The sequence below is a fragment of the Podarcis raffonei genome, chromosome 4 (assembly GCF_027172205.1).
Source record: "Podarcis raffonei isolate rPodRaf1 chromosome 4, rPodRaf1.pri, whole genome shotgun sequence".
NCBI lineage: Eukaryota > Metazoa > Chordata > Lepidosauria > Squamata > Lacertidae > Podarcis > Podarcis raffonei.
The window spans coordinates 86382236-86394940 of NC_070605.1; positions in this window are offsets into that span (position 1 = coordinate 86382236).

A 12705-nucleotide genomic window follows, 5' to 3' on the forward strand; every position below is an offset into this window, starting at 1 on the left:
GCTAAAATTGTGACCCCGGGGCTTAGGGATTTTTTCAAAAAAATATTTTTCTTCCGGTTAAGTTGTCGAGGGCTGATTTACTGTCCTGTGATTAAAAGCCTTATGTTTCGACCCCGAAACCTTTCACAGGAGCATTTGCAACCGATTGGCACCATTTTTGAGTGAATTGGAGAACGTCAGATTTTTGCTGAAATTGTGACCCCGGGGCTTATGGATTTTTTCAAAAAAATCTTTTTCTTCCGGTTAAGTTGTCGAGGGCTGATTTACTGTCCTGTGATTAAAAGCCTTCTGTTTCGACCCCCAAACCTTTCAGGGGAGCATTTGCAACCGTTTGACACCATTTTTGAATGAATTGGAGAACGTCAGATTTTTGCTGAAATTGTGACCCCGGGGCTCAGGGATTTTTTCAAAAAAATTTTTTCTGCTGGTTATGTTGTTGAGGGCTGATTTACTGTCCTGTGGTAAAAAGCCTTCTGTTTCGACCCCGAAACCTTTCAGGGGAGCATTTGCAACCGTTTGGCACCATTTTTGAGTGAATTTCCGAAAGTAAGATTTTTGATGAAATTGTGACCCCGGGGCTTATGGATTTTTTCAAAAACATATTTTTCTGCCGGTTAAGTGGTCGAGGGTTGATTTATTGTCCTGTGATAAAAAGCCTTCTGTTTGGCCGCCAAAGCTTTCAGGGGAGCATTTGCAACCGTTTGACACCATTTTTGAATGAATTGGAGAACGTCAGATTTTTGCTGAAATTGTGACCCCGGGGCTTAGGGATTTTTCAAAAAAATATTTTTCTGCCGGTTAAGTGGTCAAGGGCTGATTTACTGTCCTGTGATAAAAAGCCTTCTGTTTCGACCCCCAAACCTTTCAGGGGACCATTTGCAACCGATTGGAACCAATTTTGAGTGAATTGGAGAACATCAGATTTTTGCTGAAAATGTGACCCCGGGGCTTAGGGATTTTTTCAAAAAAATATTTTTCTGCCGGTTAAGTTGTCTAGTTGTCGAGGGCTGATTACTTGTCCTATGATAAAAAGCCTTCTGTTTCGACCCCCAAACCTTTCACGGGAGCATTTGCAACCGATTGGCACTATTTTTGAGTGAATTGGAGAACGTCAGATTTTTGCTGAAATTGTGACCCCGGGGCTTAGGGATTTTTTCAAAAAAATCTTTTTCTGCCGGTTAAGTGGTCGAGGGCTGATTTACTGTCCTGTGATTAAAAGCCTTCTGTTTCGACCCCCAAATCTTTCACGGGAGCATTTGCAAACGATTGGCAACATTTTTGAGTGAATTGGAGAACGTCAGATTTTTGCTGAAATTGTGACCCCGGGGCTTAGGGATTTTTTCAAAAAAATCTTTTTCTTCCGGTTAAGTTGTCGAGGGCTGATTTCTTGTGCTGTGATAAAAAGTCTTCTGTTTCGACCGCCAAACCTCTCAGGGGAGCATTTGCAACCGTTTGGCACCATTTTTGCGTGAATTGGAGAACGTCAGATTTTTGATGAAATTGTGACCCCGGGGCTTAGGGATTTTTTCAAAAAAATATTTTTCTGCCGGTTAAGTGGTCAAGGGCTGATTTCTTGTCCTGTGATAAAAAGTCTTCTGTTTGGCCGCCAAACCTTTCAGGGGAGCATTTGCAACCGTTTGACACCATTTTTGAATGAATTGCCGAAAGTCAGATTTTTGCTGAAATTGTGACCCCGGGGTTTAGGGTTTTTTTCAAAAAAATCTTTTTCTGCTGGTTATGTTCTCGAGGGCTGATTTCTTGTCCTGTGATAAAAAGCCTTCTGTTTCGACCGCCAAACCTCTCAGGGGAGCATTTGGAACCGTTTGTACCATTTTTGAGTGAATTGCCGAAAGTCAGATTTTTGCTGAAATTGTGACCCCGGGGCTTAGGGATTTTTTCAAAAAAATATTTTTCTTCCGGTTAAGTTGTCGAGGGCTGATTTACTGTCCTGTGATTAAAAGCCTTATGTTTCGACCCCCAAACCTTTCAGGGGAGCATTTGCAACCGATTGGCACCATTTTTGAGTGAATTGGAGAACGTCAGATTTTTGCTGAAATTGTGACCCCGGGGCTTAGGGATTTTTTCAAAAAAATCTTTTTCTTCCGGTTAAGTTGTCGAGGGCTGATTTCTTGTCCTGTGATAAAAAGCCTTCTGTTTCGACCCCCAAACCTTTCAGGGGAGCATTTGCAACCGATTGGCACCATTTTTGAGTGAATTGGAGAACGTCAGATTTTTGCTGAAATTGTGACCCCGGGGCTTAGGGATTTTTTGAAAAAAATCTTTTTCTTCCGGTTAAGTTGTCGAAGGCTGATTTATTGTCCTGTGATAAAAAGCCTTCTGTTTCGACCCCCAAACCTTTCAGGGGAGCATTTGCAACCGTTTGGCACCATTTTTGAGTGATTTGGAGAACGTCAGATTTTTGCTGAAATTGTGACCCCGGGGCTCAGGGATTTTTTTCAAAAAAATATGTTTCTGCCGGTTAAGTGGTCGAGGGCTGATTTCCTGTGCTGTGATAAAAAGCCTTCTTTTTCGACCCCCAAACCTTTCAGCGGAGCATTTGCAACCGGTTGGCACCATTTTTGAGTGAATTGGATAACGTCAGATTTTTGATGAAATTGTGACCCCGGGGCTTAGGGATTTTTTCAAAAAAATATTTTTCTTCCGGTTAAGTTGTTGAGGGCTGATTTCTTGTCCTGTGATAAAAAGCCTTCTGTTTCGACCCCCAAACCTTTCAGGGGAGCATTTGCAACCGATTGGCACCATTTTTGAGTGAGTTGGAGAACGTTAGATTTTTGCTGAAATTCTGACCCCGGGGCTTAGGGATTTTTCAAAAAAAAATTTTTCTACCGGTTAAGTGGTCGAGGGCTGATTTACTGTCCTGTGATAAAAGGCCTTCTGTTTCGACCCCCAAACCTTTCAGCGGAGCATTTGCAACCGTTTGGCACCATTCTTGAGTGAATTGCCGAAAGTCAGATTTTTGATGAAATTGTGAGCCCTGGGCTTAGGGATTTTTTCAAAAAAATCTTTTTCTGCCGGTTAAGTGGTCAAGGGCTGATTTCTTGTCCTGTGATAAAAAGCCTTCTGTTTCGACCGCCAAACCTCTCAGGGGAGCATTTGCAACCGTTTGGCACCATTTTTGAGTGAATTGCCGAAAGTAAGATTTTTGCTGAAATTGTGACCCCGGGGTTTAGGGATTTTTTCGAAAAAAACTTTTTCTGCTGGTTATGTTCTCGAGGGCTGATTCTTGTCCTGTGATAAAAAGCCTTCTGTTTCGACCGCCAAACCTCTCAGGGGAGCATTTGCAACCGTTTGGCAACATTTTTGAGTGAATTGGCGAAAGTCAGATTTTTGCTGAAATTGTGACCCCGGGGCTTATGGATTTTTTCAAAAAAATATTTTTCTTCCGGTTAAGTGGTCGAGGGCTGATTTACTGTCCTGTGATTAAAAGCCTTCTGTTTCGACCCCCAAACCTTTCCGAGGAGCATTTGCAACCGTTTGGCACCATTTTTGAGTGAATTGGAGAACGTCAGATTTTTGCTGAAATTGTGACCCCGGGGCTTAGGGATTTTTTCAAAAAAATATTTTTCTTCCGGTTAAGTTGTCGAGGGCTGATTTCTTGTGCTGTGATAAAAAGTCTTCTGTTTGGCTGCCAAACCTCTCAGGGGAGCATTTGCAACCGTTTGACACCATTTTTGAATGAATTGGAGAACGTCAGATTTTTGCTGAAATTGTGACCCCGGGGCTTAGGGATTTTTTCAAAAAAAAAAATTCTGCTGGTTATGTTGTTGAGGGCTGATTTACTGTCCTGTGGTAAAAAGCCTTCTGTTTCGACCCCCAAACCTTTCAGGGGAGCATTTGCAACCGGTTGGCACCATTTTTGAGTGAATTGGAGAACATCAGATTTTTGATGAAATTGTGACCCCGGGGCTTAGGGATTTTTTCAAAAACATATTTTTCTGCCGGTTAAGTGGTCGAGGGCTGATTTCTTGTCCTGTGATAAAAAGCCTTCTGTTTCGACACCCAAACCTCTCAGGGGAGCATTTGCAACCGTTTGGAACCATTTTTGAGTGAATTGGAGAACATCAGATTTTTGCTGAAATTGTGACACCGGGGCTTAGGGATTTTTTCAAAAACATATTTTTCTGCCGTTTAAGTTGTCGAGGGCTGATTACTTGTCCTATGATAAAAAGCATTCTGTTTCGACCGTCAAACCTCTCAGGGGAGCATTTGCAACCGTTTGGCACCATTTTTGAGTGAATTGGAGAACGTCAGATTTTTGCTGAAATTGTGACCCCGGGGCTTAGGGATTTTTTCAAAAAAATATTTTTCTTCCGGTTAAGTTGTCGAGGGCTGATTTCTTGTGCTGTGATAAAAAGCCTTCTGTTTCGACCCCCAAACCTTTCACGGGAGCATTTGCAACCGTTTGGCACCATTTTTGAGTGAATTGGAGAACGTCAGATTTTTGCTGAAATTGTGACCCCGGGGCTTAGGGATTTTTTCAAAAAAATCTTTTTCTTCCGGTTAAGTTGTCGAGGGCTGATTTCTTGTGCTGTGATAAAAAGTCTTCTGTTTCGACCGCCAAACCTCTCAGGGGAGCATTTGCAACGGTTTGACACCATTTTTGCGTGAATTGGAGAACGTCAGATTTTTGATGAAATTGTGACCCCGGGGCTTAGGGATTTTTTCAAAAAAATATTTTTCTTCCGGTTAAGTGGTCGAGGGCTGATTTACTGTCCTGTGATTAAAAGCCTTCTGTTTCGACCCCCAAACCTTTCAGCGGAGCATTTGCAACCGGTTGACACCATTTTTGAGTGAATTGGAGAACGACAGATTTTTGATGAAATTGTGACCCCGGGGCTTAGGGATTTTTTCAAAAAAATCTTTTTCTTCCGGTTAAGTTGTCGAGGGCTGATTTCTTGTGCTGTGATTAAAAGCCTTCTCTTTCGACCCCCAAACCTTTCACGGGAGCATTTGCAACCGTTTGGCACCATTTTTGAGTGAATTGGAGAACGTCAGATTTTTGCTGAAATTGTGACCCCGGGGCTTAGGGATTTTTTCAAAAAAATCTTTTTCTTCCGGTTAAGTTGTCGAGGGCTGATTTCTTGTGCTGTGATAAAAAGTCTTCTGTTTCGACCGCCAAACCTCTCAGGGGAGCATTTGCAACCGTTTGACACCATTTTTGCGTGAATTGGAGAACGTCAGATTTTTGATGAAATTGTGACCCCGGGGCTTAGGGATTTTTTCAAAAAAATATTTTTCTTCCGGTTAAGTGGTCGAGGGCTGATTTACTGTCCTGTGATTAAAAGCCTTCTGTTTCGACCGCCAAACCTTTCACGGGAGCATTTGCAACCGATTGGCACCATTTTTGAGTGAATTGGAGAACGTCAGATTTTTGCTGAAATTGTGACCCCCGGGGCTTAGGGATTTTTTCAAAAAAAAAATTTTCTTCTGGTTAAGTTGTCGAGGGCTGATTTCTTGTGCTGTGATAAGAAGCTTTCTGTTTCGACCGCCAAACCTCTCAGGGGAGCATTTGCAACCGTTTGACACCATTTTTGAGTGAATTGGAGAACGTCAGATTTTTGCTGAAATTGTGACCCCGGGGCTTAGCGATTTTTTCAAAAAAATATTTTTCTGCCGGTTAAGTGGTCAAGGGCTGATTTCTTGTCCTGTGATAAAAAGTCTTCTGTTTGGCCGCCAAACCTTTCAGGGGAGCATTTGCAACCGTTTGACACCATTTTTGAATGAATTGCCGAAAGTCAGATTTTTGCTGAAATTGTGACCCCGGGGTTTAGGGTTTTTTTCAAAAAAATATTTTTCTGCTGGTTATGTTCTCGAGGGCTGATTTCTAGTCCTGTGATAAAAAGCCTTCTGTTTCGACCGCCAAACCTCTCAGGGCAGCATTTGGAACCGTTTGGCACCATTTTTGAGTGAATTGCCGAAAGTCAGATTTTTGCTGAAATTGTGAACCCGGGGCTTAGGGATTTTTTCAAAAAAATATTTTTCTTCCGGTTAAGTTGTCGAGGGCTGATTTACTGTCCTGTGATTAAAAGCCTTATGTTTCGACCCCGAAACCTTTCAGGGGAGCATTTGCAACCGTTTGACACCATTTTTGAGTGAATTGGAGAACGTCAGATTTTTGCTGAAATTGTGACCCCGGGGCTTAGGGATTTTTTCAAAAAAATATTTTTCTTCCGGTTAAGTTGTCGAGGGCTGATTTCTTGTGCTGTGATAAAAAGTCTTCTGTTTCGACCGCCAAACCTCTCAGGGGAGCATTTGCAACCGTTTGACACCATTTTTGCGTGAATTGGAGAACGTCAGATTTTTGATGAAATTGTGACCCCGGGGCTTAGGGATTTTTTCAAAAAAATATTTTTCTTCCGGTTAAGTGGTCGAGGGCTGATTTACTGTCCTGTGATTAAAAGCCTTCTGTTTCGACCCCCAAACCTTTCAGCGGAGCATTTGCAACCGGTTGACACCATTTTTGAGTGAATTGGAGAACGACAGATTTTTGATGAAATTGTGACCCCGGGGCTTAGGGATTTTTTCAAAAAAATCTTTTTCTTCCGGTTAAGTTGTCGAGGGCTGATTTCTTGTGCTGTGATTAAAAGCCTTCTCTTTCGACCCCCAAACCTTTCACGGGAGCATTTGCAACCGTTTGGCACCATTTTTGAGTGAATTGGAGAACGTCAGATTTTTGCTGAAATTGTGACCCCGGGGCTTAGGGATTTTTTCAAAAAAATCTTTTTCTTCCGGTTAAGTTGTCGAGGGCTGATTTCTTGTGCTGTGATAAAAAGTCTTCTGTTTCGACCGCCAAACCTCTCAGGGGAGCATTTGTAACCGTTTGACACCATTTTTGCGTGAATTGGAGAACGTCAGATTTTTGATGAAATTGTGACCCCGGGGCTTAGGGATTTTTTCAAAAAAATATTTTTCTTCCGGTTAAGTGGTCGAGGGCTGATTTACTGTCCTGTGATTAAAAGCCTTCTGTTTCGACCGCCAAACCTTTCACGGGAGCATTTGCAACCGATTGGCACCATTTTTGAGTGAATTGGAGAACGTCAGATTTTTGCTGAAATTGTGACCCCGGGGCTTAGGGATTTTTTCAAAAAAAAAATTTTCTTCTGGTTAAGTTGTCGAGGGCTGATTTCTTGTGCTGTGATAAGAAGCTTTCTGTTTCGACCGCCAAACCTCTCAGGGGAGCATTTGCAACCGTTTGACACCATTTTTGAGTGAATTGGAGAACGTCAGATTTTTGCTGAAATTGTGACCCCGGGGTTTAGGGTTTTTTTCAAAAAAATCTTTTTCTTCCGGTTAAGTTGTCGAGGGCTGATTTCTAGTCCTGTGATAAAAAGCCTTCTGTTTCGACCGCCAAACCTCTCAGGGGAGCATTTGGAACCGTTTGGCACCATTTTTGAGTGAATTGCCGAAAGTCAGATTTTTGCTGAAATTGTGACCCCGGGGCTTAGGGATTTTTTCAAAAAAATATTTTTCTTCCGGTTAAGTTGTCGAGGGCTGATTTACTGTCCTGTGATTAAAAGCCTTATGTTTCGACCCCGAAACCTTTCAGGGGAGCATTTGCAACCGATTGGCACCATTTTTGAGTGAATTGGAGAACGTCAGATTTTTGCTGAAATTGTGACCCCGGGGCTTAGGGATTTTTTCAAAAAAATATTTTTCTTCCGGTTAAGTTGTCGAGGGCTGATTTCTTGTGCTGTGATAAAAAGTCTTCTGTTTGGCTGCCAAACCTCTCAGGGGAGCATTTGCAACCGTTTGACACCATTTTTGAGTGAATTGGAGAACATCAGATTTTTGATGAAATTGTGACCCCGGGGCTTAGGGATTTTTTCAAAAACATATTTTTCTGCCGGTTAAGTGGTCGAGGGCTGATTTCTTGTCCTGTGATAAAAAGCCTTATGTTTCGACCCCGAAACCTTTCAGGGGAGCATTTGCAACCGATTGGCACCATTTTTGAGTGAATTGGAGAACGTCAGATTTTTGCTGAAATTGTGACCCCGGGGCTTAGGGATTTTTTCAAAAAAATATTTTTCTGCCGTTTAAGTTGTCGAGGGCTGATTAATTGTCCTATGATAAAAAGCATTCTGTTTCGACCGTCAAACCTCTCAGGGGAGCATTTGCAACCGTTTGACACCATTTTTGAACGAATTGGAGAACGTCAGATTTTTGCTGAAATTGTGACCCCGGGGCTTAGGGATTTTTTCAAAAAAAAAATTTCTGCTGGTTATGTTGTTGAGGGCTGATTTACTGTCCTGTGGTAAAAAGCCTTCTGTTTCGACCCCCAAACCTTTCAGGGGAGCATTTGCAACCGGTTGGCACCATTTTTGAGTGAATTGGAGAACATCAGATTTTTGCTGAAATTGTGACACCGGGGCTTAGGGATTTTTTCAAAAAAATATTTTTCTGCCGGTTAAGTGGTCGAGGGCTGATTTCTTGTCCTGTGATAAAAAGCCTTCTGTTTCGACACCCAAACCTTTCAGCGGAGCATTTGCAACCGGTTGACACCATTTTTGAGTGAATTGGAGAACGACAGATTTTTGATGAAATTGTGACCCCGGGGCTTAGGGATTTTTTCAAAAAAATCTTTTTCTTCCGGTTAAGTTGTCGAGGGCTGATTTCTTGTGCTGTGATTAAAAGCCTTCTCTTTCGACCCCCAAACCTTTCACGGGAGCATTTGCAACCGTTTGGCACCATTTTTGAGTGAATTGGAGAACGTCAGATTTTTGCTGAAATTGTGACCCCGGGGCTTAGGGATTTTTTCAAAAAAATCTTTTTCTTCCGGTTAAGTTGTCGAGGGCTGATTTCTTGTGCTGTGATAAAAAGTCTTCTGTTTCGACCGCCAAACCTCTCAGGGGAGCATTTGCAACCGTTTGACACCATATTTGCGTGAATTGGAGAACGTCAGATTTTTGATGAAATTGTGACCCCGGGGCTTAGGGATTTTTTCAAAAAAATATTTTTCTTCCGGTTAAGTGGTCGAGGGCTGATTTACTGTCCTGTGATTAAAAGCCTTCTGTTTCGACCCCCAAACCTTTCAGCGGAGCATTTGCAACCGGTTGACACCATTTTTGAGTGAATTGGAGAACGACAGATTTTTGATGAAATTGTGACCCCGGGGCTTAGGGATTTTTTCAAAAAAATCTTTTTCTTCCGGTTAAGTTGTCGAGGGCTGATTTCTTGTGCTGTGATTAAAAGCCTTCTCTTTCGACCCCCAAACCTTTCACGGGAGCATTTGCAACCGTTTGGCACCATTTTTGAGTGAATTGGAGAACGTCAGATTTTTGCTGAAATTGTGACCCCGGGGCTTAGGGATTTTTTCAAAAAAATCTTTTTCTTCCGGTTAAGTTGTCGAGGGCTGATTTCTTGTGCTGTGATAAAAAGTCTTCTGTTTCGACCGCCAAACCTCTCAGGGGAGCATTTGCAACCGTTTGACACCATTTTTGCGTGAATTGGAGAACGTCAGATTTTTGATGAAATTGTGACCCCGGGGCTTAGGGATTTTTTCAAAAAAATATTTTTCTTCCGGTTAAGTGGTCGAGGGCTGATTTACTGTCCTGTGATTAAAAGCCTTCTGTTTCGACCGCCAAACCTTTCACGGGAGCATTTGCAACCGATTGGCACCATTTTTGAGTGAATTGGAGAACGTCAGATTTTTGCTGAAATTGTGACCCCGGGGCTTAGGGATTTTTTCAAAAAAAAATTTTTCTTCTGGTTAAGTTGTCGAGGGCTGATTTCTTGTGCTGTGATAAGAAGCTTTCTGTTTCGACCGCCAAACCTCTCAGGGGAGCATTTGCAACCGTTTGACACCATTTTTGAGTGAATTGGAGAACGTCAGATTTTTGCTGAAATTGTGACCCCGGGGCTTAGCGATTTTTTCAAAAAAATATTTTTCTGCCGGTTAAGTGGTCCAGGGCTGATTTCTTGTCCTGTGATAAAAAGTCTTCTGTTTGGCCGCCAAACCTTTCAGGGGAGCATTTGCAACCGTTTGACACCATTTTTGAATGAATTGCCGAAAGTCAGATTTTTGCTGAAATTGTGACCCCGGGGTTTAGGGTTTTTTTCAAAAAAATCTTTTTCTGCTGGTTATGTTCTCGAGGGCTGATTTCTAGTCCTGTGATAAAAAGCCTTCTGTTTCGACCGCCAAACCTCTCAGGGGAGCATTTGGAACCGTTTGGCACCATTTTTGAGTGAATTGCCGAAAGTCAGATTTTTGCTGAAATTGTGAACCCGGGGCTTAGGGATTTTTTCAAAAAAATATTTTTCTTCCGGTTAAGTTGTCGAGGGCTGATTTACTGTCCTGTGATTAAAAGCCTTATGTTTCGACCCCGAAACCTTTCAGGGGAGCATTTGCAACCGTTTGACACCATTTTTGAGTGAATTGGAGAACGTCAGATTTTTGCTGAAATTGTGACCCCGGGGCTTAGGGATTTTTTCAAAAAAATATTTTTCTTCCGGTTAAGTTGTCGAGGGCTGATTTCTTGTGCTGTGATAAAAAGTCTTCTGTTTCGACCGCCAAACCTCTCAGGGGAGCATTTGCAACCGTTTGACACCATTTTTGCGTGAATTGGAGAACGTCAGATTTTTGATGAAATTGTGACCCCGGGGCTTAGGGATTTTTTCAAAAAAATATTTTTCTTCCGGTTAAGTGGTCGAGGGCTGATTTACTGTCCTGTGATTAAAAGCCTTCTGTTTCGACCCCCAAACCTTTCAGCGGAGCATTTGCAACCGGTTGACACCATTTTTGAGTGAATTGGAGAACGACAGATTTTTGATGAAATTGTGACCCCGGGGCTTAGGGATTTTTTCAAAAAAATCTTTTTCTTCCGGTTAAGTTGTCGAGGGCTGATTTCTTGTGCTGTGATAAAAAGTCTTCTGTTTCGACCGCCAAACCTCTCAGGGGAGCATTTGCAACCGTTTGACACCATTTTTGTGTGAATTGGAGAACGTCAGATTTTTGATGAAATTGTGACCCCAGGGCTTAGGGATTTTTTCAAAAAAATATTTTTCTTCCGGTTAAGTGGTCGAGGGCTGATTTACTGTCCTGTGATTAAAAGCCTTCTGTTTCGACCGCCAAACCTTTCACGGGAGCATTTGCAACCGATTGGCACCATTTTTGAGTGAATTGGAGAACGTCAGATTTTTGCTGAAATTGTGACCCCGGGGCTTAGGGATTTTTTCAAAAAAAAAATTTTCTTCTGGTTAAGTTGTCGAGGGCTGATTTCTTGTGCTGTGATAAGAAGCTTTCTGTTTCGACCGCCAAACCTCTCAGGGGAGCATTTGCAACCGTTTGACACCATTTTTGAGTGAATTGGAGAACGTCAGATTTTTGCTGAAATTGTGACCCCGGGGCTTAGCGATTTTTTCAAAAAAATATTTTTCTGCCGGTTAAGTGGTCAAGGGCTGATTTCTTGTCCTGTGATAAAAAGTCTTCTGTTTGGCCGCCAAACCTTTCAGGGGAGCATTTGCAACCGTTTGACACCATTTTTGAATGAATTGCCGAAAGTCAGATTTTTGCTGAAATTGTGACCCCGGGGTTTAGGGTTTTTTTCAAAAAAATCTTTTTCTGCTGGTTATGTTCTCGAGGGCTGATTTCTAGTCCTGTGATAAAAAGCCTTCTGTTTCGACCGCCAAACCTCTCAGGGGAGCATTTGGAACCGTTTGGCACCATTTTTGAGTGAATTGCCGAAAGTCAGATTTTTGCTGAAATTGTGACCCCGGGGCTTAGGGATTTTTTCAAAAAAATATTTTTCTTCCGGTTAAGTTGTCGAGGGCTGATTTACTGTCCTGTGATTAAAAGCCTTATGTTTCGACCCCGAAACCTTTCAGGGGAGCATTTGCAACCGATTGGCACCATTTTTGAGTGAATTGGAGAACGTCAGATTTTTGCTGAAATTGTGACCCCGGGGCTTAGGGATTTTTTCAAAAAAATATTTTTCTTCCGGTTAAGTTGTCGAGGGCTGATTTCTTGAGCTGTGATAAAAAGTCTTCTGTTTGGCTGCCAAACCTCTCAGGGGAGCATTTGCAACCGTTTGACACCATTTTTGAGTGAATTGGAGAACATCAGATTTTTGATGAAATTGTGACCCCGGGGCTTAGGGATTTTTTCAAAAACATATTTTTCTGCCGGTTAAGTGGTCGAGGGCTGATTTCTTGTCCTGTGATAAAAAGCCTTCTGTTTCGACACCCAAACCTCTCAGGGGAGCATTTGCAACCGTTTGGAACCATTTTTGAGTGAATTGGAGAACGTCAGATTTTTGCTGAAATTGTGACACCGGGGCTTAGGGATTTTTTCAAAAAAATATTTTTCTGCCGTTTAAGTTGTCGAGGGCTGATTAATTGTCCTATGATAAAAAGCATTCTGTTTCGACGGTCAAACCTCTCAGGGGAGCATTTGCAACCGTTTGGCACCATTTTTGAGTGAATTGGAGAACGTCAGATTTTTGCTGAAATTGTGACCCCGGGGCTTAGGGATTTTTTCAAAAAAATATTTTTCTTCCGGTTAAGTTGTCGAGGGCTGATTTCTTGTGCTGTGATAAAAAGTCTTCTGTTTGGCTGCCAAACCTCTCAGGGGAGCATTTGCAACCGTTTGGCACCATTTTTGAATGAATTGGAGAACGTCAGATTTTTGCTGAAATTGTGACCCCGGGGCTTAGGGATTTTTTCAAAAAAATATTTTTCTGCCGGTTAAGT